Source organism: Ornithorhynchus anatinus, chromosome 5 (genome assembly GCF_004115215.2).
Source record: "Ornithorhynchus anatinus isolate Pmale09 chromosome 5, mOrnAna1.pri.v4, whole genome shotgun sequence".
NCBI classification, from domain to species: Eukaryota; Metazoa; Chordata; class Mammalia; order Monotremata; family Ornithorhynchidae; genus Ornithorhynchus; species Ornithorhynchus anatinus.
The window spans coordinates 58,267,130-58,279,520 of NC_041732.1; the positions used below are offsets into that span (position 1 = coordinate 58,267,130).

General features: G+C 46.7%; 1 protein-coding gene and 2 non-coding genes across 3 annotated transcripts in view; 1 reads left to right on the forward strand and 2 right to left on the reverse strand.

The window, feature by feature from the left end:
* MORN1 (MORN repeat containing 1) overlaps nucleotides 1-12,391 on the reverse strand; it is a 239,097-nt gene that overhangs the window by 128,135 nt on the left and 98,571 nt on the right. The gene's annotated exons all lie outside the window — the stretch shown is intronic.
* Nucleotides 7,359-7,496, reverse strand: LOC114812305. Its single transcript, XR_003759961.1, has one exon. It is a non-coding gene; the product is annotated as a small nucleolar RNA SNORA7 (small nucleolar RNA).
* Nucleotides 7,709-7,846, forward strand: LOC114812618. Its single transcript, XR_003760269.1, has one exon. It is a non-coding gene; the product is annotated as a small nucleolar RNA SNORA7 (small nucleolar RNA).

Consider the following 12,391-nt stretch of genomic DNA (forward strand, 5'->3'; position numbering starts at 1 on the left):
AGCTATGCTGGCCGGGAGCCGGGAGGAGAATGAACGAGAGCGGGATACCCAAACCCCTACTCTAAGGAGAATTGAAACTGTGAAAGTGAGAGCAAAGAGAACAGAGGAAATATTTTAAGGATGCAGTAACACAAAGCCTCAGACAATGCTGCACCCCTGCTGAAAATCGGGGAGTTGATTGCCCAGGACAGACCAGTCCAGTGTTCTGTTATTATGAAAGGAGTGGCTTTTTTTGAGCAAGAGCTTTGAAAGGAACAATCAATCGATCCATCGATCAATTATATTTATTGAGGGGGGAAAAAAGAAAAAAGCACCGAGTGCAGCCAGTGTTTGAGCCCGAGATCAAGACCGGGGATGATTTTTTTGTGTGTGCAGCATGGCTAGCCCTCCCATATTGTCCATAGGGGAATTTTGCCATTAATGGTGTTTTCTTTGATTATAAAAGGTGACTGCACACATACACAAACACACACACACAAACACACACGTGTATGTACATATATGAAGCAGTAGCATAGAGTAGTAGCCAGAGCAAGGGCCTGGGAGTCAGAAGGTCATGAGTTCTATTCCTGGCTCTGCCACTTGTCTGCTTTGCTTCTCTGTGACTCAGTTACCTCATCTCTAAAAGGGGATTGAGAGTGTGAGTCCCATGTGGGACAGGGACCATCGTCCAACCTGATTTGCTTGTATCTACACCAGCACTCAGTACAGTGCCTGGCACATAGTAAGTACTTAACAAATACCACAAATGTAAATATATATAGTACAGTAGAGTATATAGTATAAGATGAGGTATAAATATACATGTACTGTATATAGTATGTATGTACTACAGGATATCGTGTCCCCTGAAATATGACTGAATGACTGACTGAATGAATGAACTTAGCCCTCCTTTCCTCTTCTCCCCTTCTGTGTCATCCTGATTTGCTCCCTTTATTCATCCCCCCTCCCAGTTCCACAGCACTTTAGTACATAGTTGTAATTTATTTATTTGCATTAATGTCTGTCTCCCCCTCTAGACTGTAAGTTCATTGTGGGCAGGGAATGTATCTGTTTAGTTTTATATTCAACTCTCCCAAGTGCTTAGTACTGTGCTCTGCACACAGTAAGTGCTCAGTACATACGATTGACTAGTATATACACTACACAGTAATAATAATAATAATGGTGGTATTTAAGTGCTTACTATGTGCAAAGCACTGTTCTAAGCGCTGGGGGGGATACAAGGTGATCAGGTTGTCCCACCTGGGGCTCACAGTTTTAATCCCCATTTTACAGATGAGGCAACTGAGGCACAGAGAAGTTAAGTGACTTGCCCAAAGTCACACAGCTGGCAAGCGGCGGAGCCGGGATTCAAACTCATGACCTCTGACTCCCAAGCCCGGGCTCTTGCCACTGAGCCACACTGCTTCTCTACACAGTACACACTATATGTACCAGTATATAGTGTACTGTGTAGTATATATACTATAAATGCTAGAATACTATATAAAACAGTATATAGTATAGTCTAGAGTATTTACATATACAGTAGCGATAGTATTTATCAAGCACTTACTCTGTGCAGAACACTGTTCTAAGTGCTGGGAGCTAGACTTTATAATTGTTGTGGATAGGAAATGTGTCTATTAATTCTGTTGTATTGTACCCTAAGCTTCTAGACTGTGAGCCCGTTGTGGAAAGGGATTGTCTCTATTTCTTGCTGAATTGTACTTTCCAAGCACTTAATACAGTGCTCTGCACACAGTAAGCGCTCAATAAATATGGTTGAATGAATGAATACCCTCCCCAACACTTAGTACAATGCTCTGAACACAGTAAGCACTCAGAAAATACCATTGATTGATCGATTAATTGATTGGAAGAGAATACAGATGTGGAAATTAGGCATGGTCCCTGTCCCTCAGAGGACTCAGATCTAATAATAATATAACTGTGGTAGATGTTAGGCACTTACTTTGTGCCAAGCTCTGTTCTAAATGCTGGGGTAGATACAAGGTAACCAGGTTACCGGTCCCTCATGGGGCTCACAGTCTGGGTCCAACCTAATCCCAATCTCAATCCCAATCTATAGAGTTCTCAATAAATACTCTGGAAGATGGTTGGATGGAAGGATGGATGGATGGAGGGGAGACTAAGACTGTGAGCCCCATGTGGGACCTGGACTGGGTCCAACCTGATTAATTTATATCTACCCCAGTGCTTAGTACAGTGCCTGGTACGTAGTAAGCACTTAACGAATACCATAAAAGAAAAAGGGGTCCTGAATCAGTGGGGGAGAACCAGAAACGGTCCACACCAGCAAATGAGAAACGCCCACTTCTGCGAAAGCTGGTGTCTGGCCTCCGCTAATGAAGGCAGGGCACAGGAGCCAGCCCAGGCAAGAAACCCCTTTGCAGTCTGAGCCCTGGTTTCAATTGAAAGCTCATTACTCAGCCTTGTAAATGGCTCAAAATGGAAGGCACAGCCTACCCAGAGGATTTTTATGCAGAAATGGTTCTGCTGAAGCAGCAGAAAATTCACTTTTCTAAATCCAAGGTAGATTGGACAGGGAAGAATAACCCAGGAGAGAGGTGCCTGCCTAGTGAGGTCAAAACTCAATAACTTGCTCTCTATCCTTGGATGCCCTGACTTGGCCTCTCCCAGATCTCTGACAAGATCTGAAGAGCTTCCAGTGGGGGCTAGAAAGACCCATAATGGTGACTTTCTGCCCTTTAGTTTGTCTTTTTTATTAATGGTAGACTGCTGCTTCCCTGTAGACCCTAAACTCGTTATGGGCAGAGAACATGCCCGCTAATTCTGTTGCACTGTACTCTTCCAAGCGCTTGGTACAGTGCTCTGCATATAGTAAGCACTCTTTAAATACCATTGATTGATTGGTATTTTTTAATGGTATTTGTTAAGTACTTATTATGTGCCAGGCACTGTACTAAGCGCTGATGTAGATACACAGTCCCTGTCCCGCATGACTTTATCCCCACTAAACTTCCTCCCATTTTATGCAATGCTGCACCTTTGCCTGCCTCTTCTCTCGTTGCCCTGGCAGGACCGTACCCAGCAAGGAATACCAAACATGAGTGGTGCTGCCCAAATGATGATAACAATAATAAAAATAATGATTAAAAATAATATCTGTTAAGCACTTACTATGTGACAAACACTGTTCTAAGTGCGGGGGTAGATACAAAGCGTTCAAGTTGGATGCAGTCTCTGTCCCACAGTCTTAATCCCCATTCACACAACAGACAGGCGGTGGACCAGGGATTAGAACCCAGTCCTTCTGACTCCCAAACCCGTGCTCTTTATCGCATCAATTTCTCGGGGCTGATTCTCGGTCTCAAAGTTTCAGAGCTGAGGCTCATCCATCTTTCTTGATGGGAAACTGTATCTTTCTTCCCCTTACTTGTAAATGCTTTTTCTGTCCGTCTTCCCCCTGACCAGGGCAGGGATGGCTTTTACTAACTTTATTTTACTCCCCCAAGTGCTTTTGTACTGTGTTCTGAACAAAATATGTGCTCAATACACACTATTGCTTGAAGAGGAGAATGGTATGCCTTATCACCACAGAGAAATGCCCTTGGAATGCTTCATGTTCATGTTGTTCAGTAACCCAATCTCAGTTGCTCACACTTAGTCACCCTGTGGAAGAAGCCTTGGCCTCCTCATCCACAATCTCATGGAAATTGACGTGCGTCCAGGCCAGTTGACAATCAATAAATTATTCACTCAGTGCTATTTATTGAGCACTCACTGTGTGCAGAGCGCTGTACTAAGCGCTTGCGAGAGTACAGCACAAGAGTTGGCAGACACATTCAACTTCTGCATTGGGGCCCTTAAAGAAAGTCTGGGTTTTCTTAATTTCTCAGATCTGAATAAAAGGGGCCCATTCACATAGTTTCCAAAGCCAAAATAAACATACTCAGATCCCCAGTTTGGCTACTCAGCTAGTTTAACTGGGCAAAATAAAAATAACTAGTAAAACTGCACATTCGCGGTCCTGCCAGAAAAAAAGCTAGTGGCCTCGGGACAATCTCTTTCTCGAACAATAAGCAGTAAAAAGGTCAACAGCTTAAACACATACGGAGATTATTTTTCTTTGAACGGAAAAAAAGGATTTCTGAAATGAAGCAAGTTTCTGCCCTTGGTTACGAGACATCTCTGGAAGAAGTAGGCAGTGTCTGGAAGACTGGCAGGGCCTGATGGGGGTAATGTTTGTCTTACCCTCTAGGCTGGAAGCTCAATGTGGGCAAGGAATGTGTCTGTTTATTGTTCTTTTGTACTCTCCCAAGCGCTTAGTACAGTGCTCTGCACACAGTAAGCTCTCAATAAATACAACTGACTGACTGAATGAGATAAGCGGGAGCTACATGGCATTGCTTGGATTGTGAATAATAATAATTATGATGGTATTTGTTAAGCATTTACTATATGTCAAGCACCTTTCTAAGCACTGGGGTAGATGCAGGCTAATTGGGTTGGACACAGTCCCTGTCCCACCTGGGGCTCACAATCTTAATCTCCATTTTCCAGATGAGGGAACGAGGCACAGAGAAATGAAGTGACTTGCCCAAGGTCACACAGTGGACAAGAAGTGGAGCCGAGATTAGAACACAGGTCCTTCTGACTCCCCGCCCGGACTCTATCCTCGAGGCTCTGGCGTGTGGAGGATGGATGGGAGGCGTTGCACTCTCCCCCGGCCCCGGCCATCCTCCCCTCCATCCAGGCTCTCTGTAGTCGGAGGGAGGCTGCCAGGGAGTGAGCAGCAGGCTGGGCACTCTCCGCTCACGTTGCCGCAACCTTGCTAGTAGAGTGGTTTAGTATCCCCACCTGTCACATAGGAGGCCGGGGTTTGATTCCCCAACGGGGAGGCCAAAAAAAAAAAATTTCTGAGAAACAGTGTGGCCTAGTGGATAAAGGCCTGGGAGTCAGAAGGACGGACCTGGGTTCTAATCCCAGCTCCACCACGTGTCCACCGTGTGACCTTGGGAAGTCACTTTACTTCTCCGTACCTCAGTTACCTCATCTGGAAAATGGGATGAAGACTGTGAGCCCCATGTGGGGCAGGGACTGTGTCCAACCTGATGACCTGATGTCTAACCCAACGCTGGAACATAGTAAGCATTTAACAAATACCACAATTATTATTTTTATTATCATTATTAAGTCTTCCCTCCCAGAGAACTGCCAAGTGGGAAGATTTTCCAAGCCACCCACCTCAGCCCCCACCCCGCTCCTGATTCTGGCTTTTTTGATCTCCCCTTTTCTCTCCCCTGGCCCCCGCACCCCCTCATAGCACTTATGAACATATACATAATTTGGTTTATTATCATTAGTATTGTTAAAAATAATAATAATCTTGTTAAACACTTACTATATACCAAGCACTACACTAAGGGTTTGGGGTAGATACAAAATAATCAGGTCTCACCTTTCATTCAATAGTATTTATTGAGCGCTTACTATGTGCAGAGCACTGTACTAAGCGCTTGGAATGAACAAGTCGGCAACAGATAGAGACAGTCCCTGCCGTTTGACGGGCTTACGGTCTAATCGGGGGAGACGGACAGACGAGAACAATGGCAATAAATAGAGTCAAGGGGAAGAACATCTCGTAAAAACAATGGCAACTAAATAGAATCACCTGAGGCTCACAGACTAAATTGGAGGGAAAACAGGGATTGAATCCCCATTTTTCAGATGAGGGAACAGAGGCACAGAGAAGTTAAATGACTTGTCCAAGGTCACACAGCAGGTAAGCGGTGGAGCCTGGATTAGAACCCAGGCTCTTTCTACTAAGTTCTGCTGCCTCAGAGAAAATTTCCCAACAGAAATCTGCCAATTCACACTTTACCCTTAGAAGAATTGTAAGCTGGGTGCCCCTTTTATGCTTTTCAGCACATTCTCATAATGGTGTTATTACTTACTTATTTATTCCATCACAATCATTTCCTGGCCATTAATTATCCAGTAACACGAATGAATGGGGTGTGGGGGAGGTGAAAGTGAGGGCGATTTGGAGTTGTAGAATTTAACCTACTCGACAATATAACAAAGTGCCTCTTTGATGCCTGAATTAAAATGAGACTCATTATTTCCCTTATATTCTGGCGGAGTCGGAAAGAAGCAAAGCAGCCAACTGCCAGGTCTAAGAGCTGCAAAGTCTTCTGAGTGCAAAGCAAGCTTATTGACTGGCTAGGTTATTAGTAATAATAATAATAATAATAACAGCAATGGTATTTGTCAGGCACTTACTATGTGCTGAGCACTGTTCTTTGCGCTGGGATAGATACAAGGTTATCAGGTTGTCCCATGTGAGGCTCACAGTCTTAATCCCCATTTTACAGATGAGGTAACTGAAGCACAGAGACATAAATTGACCTGCCCAAAGTCATCCAGCTGACAAGTGGCGGAGCCGGGATTAGAACCCATGACCTCCGACTCCCAAGCCCGTGCTCTTTCCACTAAGCCACGCTGCTTGTCATAACTGGAATTTATTTATTGTATCTGGAATTTACTTAATATAGCTGGAATTTATTTATTTATATTAATGTCACTTTCCCCCTTACACCGTAAGTTCAACGAGGGCAGGGAATGAGTCTGCCAACTCTGTTATATTGCACTCTCCCAAATGCTTTAGAACAGTGCTCTGCACACAGTAAGCCCTCAATAAATGCAATTGATTGATTGGAAGCAGAGATTTGGGCTGGATCGATGCTAGTACTCACCCAGAAATGGCATTTCTTTTGAGTTTGGGGTGGTCTTTTGAACTCAACTGGAACTATTACCCAACAGCAAAAATCTCTGGCAGATTTTGGGGCAATCATTCATATTTATTGGACCGATGTTTACTGAAGCAACCCCAACCTGCTGGATCCTTCTCCCCCAGCACATTTCTTAATGGCAGAAAATCCTGTGAGATTCTTTAAGGGTTTTAGAGGATGATGTGGATTCACCTCCACCGCAGCATTTACCCACTCACAGCTCAGGGGGGCCTGGTGGAAAGAGCCTGGCCCTGGTAGCCAGAGGACCTGGGTTCTAATCCCGGCCCTGCCACGAACCTGCTGTGTGACCTCGGGCAAGTGGTTTCGCTTTTCTGTGCCTCCGTTCCGACATCTACAAAATGGGGATTGTCATGTCTTATGCAGTCGAGTCGACTCCAACCCCTAGCGAACCCATGGACACATCTCTCCCAGAACACCCCATCTCCAGCTGCAATCATTCTGGTAGTGGATCCATAGAGTTTTCCTGGTAAAAATAAGGAAGCGGTTTACCCACGCCTCCTTCCATGCAGTCAACTTGAATCTCCACCCTCGACTCTCTCCCATGCCGCAGCTGCCCAGCACGGGTGATTTTTGACTTGTAGCAGATTGCCTTCCACTCGCTAGTCACTGGCCAAGCTAGGAATGGAATGGACAGGCCTCTGCTTGACTCTCCCTCCCGTAGTCAAGACTGGTAGAGTACTGGACACTCTCCAGGTGCGACCCTGAGAGGGTAAAAATGGGCACGCAATACGTGTTTACCCTCCTACTTAGCCTGTGAGCCCTACATAGGACCTGATTATCTTGTATCGACCCCAGCTCTTAATACAGTGCTTGGCACATAGTAAGCGCTTAATACATACCATTATTATTACCCAGAGCAATTCTGTACAAATTGATTTATTTATTATCAATATAAATACCTGTTTACCTAGCCATATTTTCATTCCTTTTTTTTTTCCTACCTGGAGAGTTTCTAGTACTCTACCAGTCTGGACAATGGGAGGGAGAGTCAAACAGAGGCCTACCTATTCCATTCCTAGCTTGGCCAGTGGCTAGCAAGTGGAAGGCAATCTGCTACAGATCAAAACTCACCTGTGCTGAGCAGCAGCCTAATGGGAGAGAGTAAAGGGTGGAGGCTCGAGTTTACTGCACAGAACAATAATAATAATAATGTTGGTATTTGTTAAGCGCTTACTACATGCAGAGCACTGTTCTAAGAGCTGGAGTAGATACAGGTGAATGAGGTTGTCCCACATGAGGCTCACAGTCTTCATCTCCATTTTACAGATGAGGGAACTGAGGCCCAGAGTAGTGAAGTGACTTGCCCACAGTCACACAGCTGAAGGCAATGACAAACCACTTCCATAATTTTACCAAGAAAACTCTCCGGATGCATTTCCAGAACGATTGCAGATGGAGGTGGGGTATTCTGCAAGAGATGTGTCCATGGAGTCACCATGGGTCGGAAATTACTCGACAGCATAAGACAAGATCACTAGTACAGTGCTCTGCACATAGTAAGCGCTCAATAAATACTATTGAATGAATGAATGAATGGTATTAATTGAGTGCTTGCTCTGCGCAGAGCATTGTTCTAAGCACTTGGGAGAGGACAATATAATAAAACTCAGAGACACGATCCCTGGCCTCAGGGAATTTAGAAGCTAATGGAGGGGGCAGATATTAAAAATAAATTACAGGTAGGGGAAGCAGCAGGAGAAAGTAAGGTTAGGTTTATAAGTGCTGTGGGAGTGGGGATGAAGTATCAAAGTGCTCAGGGGCCCAGACTCAAATATATGGTGGGAGGACTTCCAGGCAGGAAGCACGGTGGGACCAAGGGGTCAAGAGTGAGAGAATTCATTCATTCATTCAATAGTATTTATTGGGATGAACAAGTCGGCAACAGATAGAGACGGTCCCTGCCGTCTGATGGGCTTACGGTCTAATCGGGGGAGACGGACAGACAAGAACAATGGCACTAAACAGCGTCAAGGGGAAGAACATCTCGTAAAAACCGATGGCAACTAAATAGAATCGAGGCGATGTACAATTCATTAACAAAATAAATAGGGTAACGAAAATATATACAGTCGAGCGGACGAGTACAGTGCTGTGGGGATGGGAAGGGAGAGGTGGAGGAGCAGAGGGAAAAGGGGAAAATGAGGCTTTAGCTGCGGAGAGGTAAAGGGGGGATGGCAGAGGGAGTAGAGGGGGAAGAGGAGCTCAGTCTGGGAACGCCTCTTGGAGGAGGTGATTTTTAAGTAGGGTTTCGAAGAGGGAAAGAGAATCAGTTTGGCGGAGGTGAGGAGGGAGGGCGTTCCGGGACCGCGGGAGGACGTGACCCGGGGGTCGACGGCGGGATAGGCGAGACCGAGGGACGGCGAGGAGGTGGGCAGCGGAGGAGTGGAGCGTGCGGGGTGGGCGGTAGAAAGAGAGAAGGGAGGAGAGGTAGGAAGGGGCAAGGTGACGGAGAGCCTCGAAGCCTAGAGTGAGGAGTTTTTGTTTGGAGCGGAGGTCGATAGGCAACCACTGGAGTTGTTTAAGAAGGGGAGTGACATGCCCAGATTGTTTCTGCAGGAAGATGAGCCGGGCAGCGGAGTGAAGAATAGACCGGAGCGGGGCGAGAGAGGAGGAAGGGAGGTCAGAGAGAAGGCCGACACAGTAGTCTAGCCGGGATATAACGAGAGCCCGTAATAGTAAGGTAGCCGTTCGGGTGGAGAGGAAAGGGCGGATCTTGGCGATATTGTAGAGGTGAAACCGGCAGTTCTCGGTAACGGATAGGATGTGTGGGGTGAACGAGAGGGACGAGTCAAGGATGACACCGAGATTGCGGGCCTGCGGGACGGGAAGGATGGTCGTGCCATCCACGGTGATAGAGAAGTCTGGGAGCGGACCGGGTTTGGGAGGGAAGATGAGGAGCTCAGTCTCGCTCATGTTGAGTTTTAGGTGGCAGGCCGACATCCAGGTGGAGACGTCCCGGAGGCAGGAGGAGATGCGAGCCCGAAGGGAGGGGGAGAGGACAGGGGCGGAGATGTAGATCTGCGTGTCATCTGCGTAGAGATGGTAGTCAAAGCCATGAGAGCGGATGAGTTCACCGAGGGAGTGAGTGTAAATGGAGAACAGAAGAGGGCCAAGAACTGACCCTTGAGGAACTCCAACAGTTAAAGAATGGGAGGGGGAGGAGGCTCCGGCGTAGGAGACCGAGAATGATCGGCCAGAGAGGTAAGAGGAGAACCAGGAGAGGACAGAGTCCGTGAAGCCGAGGTGAGATAAGGTATGGAGGAGGAGGGGATGGTCGACAGTGTCAAAGGCAGCAGAGAGGTCAAGGAGGATCAGAATGGAGTAGGAGCCATTGGATTTGGCAAGAAGGAGGTCACGGGTGACCTTAGAGAGAGCAGTCTCGGTAGAGTGGAGGGGACGGAAGCCAGATCGGAGGGGGTCTAGGAGAGAATGGGAGTTAAGGAATTCTAGGCATCGATTGTAGATGACTCGTTCTAGGATTTTGGAAAGGAAGGGTAGTAGGGAGATAGGACAATAACTGGAGGGGGAAGTGGGGTCAAGAGCGGGTTTTTTTAGGATGGGGGAGACGTGGGCATGTTTGAAGGCAGAGGGGAAGGAGCCCTTGGAGATTGAGTGGTTAAAAATAGAAGTTAAGGAAGGGAGGAGGGCAGGGGCGATGGTTTTAAGAAGGTGAGAGGGAATGGGGTCCGAGGCGCAGGTGGAGGGGGTGGCACTTGCGAGGAGGGAGGAGATCTCCTCTGAGGATACTGCAGGGAAGGATGGGAAAGTAGGGGAGCAGTACAGCCTAGGGGATAGAGCACGGACCTGGGAGTCAAAGGTCCTGAGTTCTAATTCCGGATCTGCCACTTGTCTGCTGTGTGACCTTGGGCAAGTCACTTCACTTCTCCGAACCTTAGTTCCCTCAACCGTGAAATGGGGATAAGACCTGTGAGCCCCACGTGACTGTGAGGATTGGGTCTAACCTGATTAGCTTGTATCTACACTTGTGCTTAGTACAGTGCCTCGCAAATAGTGAACACTTAACAAAAGCCATTAAGAAAAAAGAGAGACGAGATCAAAGCACAGTGAGATGATGTCGGAAGGAAGTGTGAAAGTTGGGTAGTAGTGGGAGAGGAGTAAGGTAAGGAAAGAGGGAGAGAGCTGCTATCTCTTTGATGTGGAGATGGGTGGGCAATTAGTGGAAGTTTGTGGGGATCCCGGGAGACTTGCATGGAATGACATTTTTGAAAAATGACAGAGGCAGCAGAATGAACCCAGTCTGTACACTTTGCTCCTCTAGTGTTAACCTTCTCACTGTGCCTCAGTCTCGTCTGTCTCACAGCCGACCCCTCGCCCATGTCCTGTCTCTGGCCCGGAATGCCTTCCCTCTGAAAATCTGACAGACAATTAATTACTCTCCCCCACTTCAAAGCCATATCTTCAAAGGCTCATCTTCTCCAAGAGGCCTTCCCAGACTAAACCCCACTTTCCCTCATCTCCCATTCCCTTCTACATAGCCCTGGCTCGCTCCCTTTGCTCTTCACCCTCTCCCAGCCCCACAGCATTTATATACATATCTGTCATTTTATTTATTTGTGTTGATGTCTGCCTTCCTCCCTCTAGACGGTAAGCTGATCAGGGAATATATCTGTTTATTGTTGCATTGTACTCTCCCAAGTGCTTACTATAGTACTCTGCAACCTATAAGCACTCAATAAATACAACTGAATAAATGAATGAACAAAAGTATCAACTGGAGCAGCGGAGAGGCTTGAGAAAGGGAGGTCAGGGATGAGGTTATCCAGAAATGATTTGGAGTTTGTTTCCCCCATTAGATTGTAAACTCCTTGGGGACCAAGGATGATGTCTTTTCTCTCTTTTGTACTCAGCATGGTCTATTTGAAAAAGTAAGGGACTGGGTGTCACGACGCCTCTGCTCTAGTCCAGTTCTGCCTCAGGTCTGCGGTGTGATTCTGGACAAGTCACTTAACCTCTCTGGGGCTCAGTCTCTTCACCTATAAAATCAATCAATCAATCAATGGTGTTTATTGAATGCTTACTGGGTACAGAGCTCTGTGCTAAGCACTTGGGAGAGCACAATATACCTGAGTTAATAGACACATTCCAACGGGGATAAGATACCTGCTCTCCTTACCTCATATAATCAATGCTATTTACTGGGCACTTATTGTGTGCACAGCACTGGACTAAGCACTTAGACTGTAAGCCCCATGTGAGACAGGGTCCAAGTGCAATCTGACTACCTTGTATTTCCCCCAGTGCTTAGAATAATATCTGTGGTATTTGTCAGGCGCTTACTATGTGCCAAGCACTGTACTAAGTGCTGGGGTGGGTACAAGCAAATCAGGTTGACACCGTCCCTGTCCTACATGAGGCTCACAGTCTCAATCCCCATTTTACAGATGAGGGAACTGAGGCCCAGAGAAGTGAAGTAACTTGCCCAAGGCCAAACAGCAGACAAGTTGCAGAGTCAGGATTAGAACCCATGACCTTCTGAGCCCCAAGCCCATGCTCTATCCACTACGCCATGCTGCTTCTCTCTGTTACCAAGTAATCCCTCTAGGCAATAAGCTCGTCTCTCTAGATTGTAAACTCCTTGAGGGCAG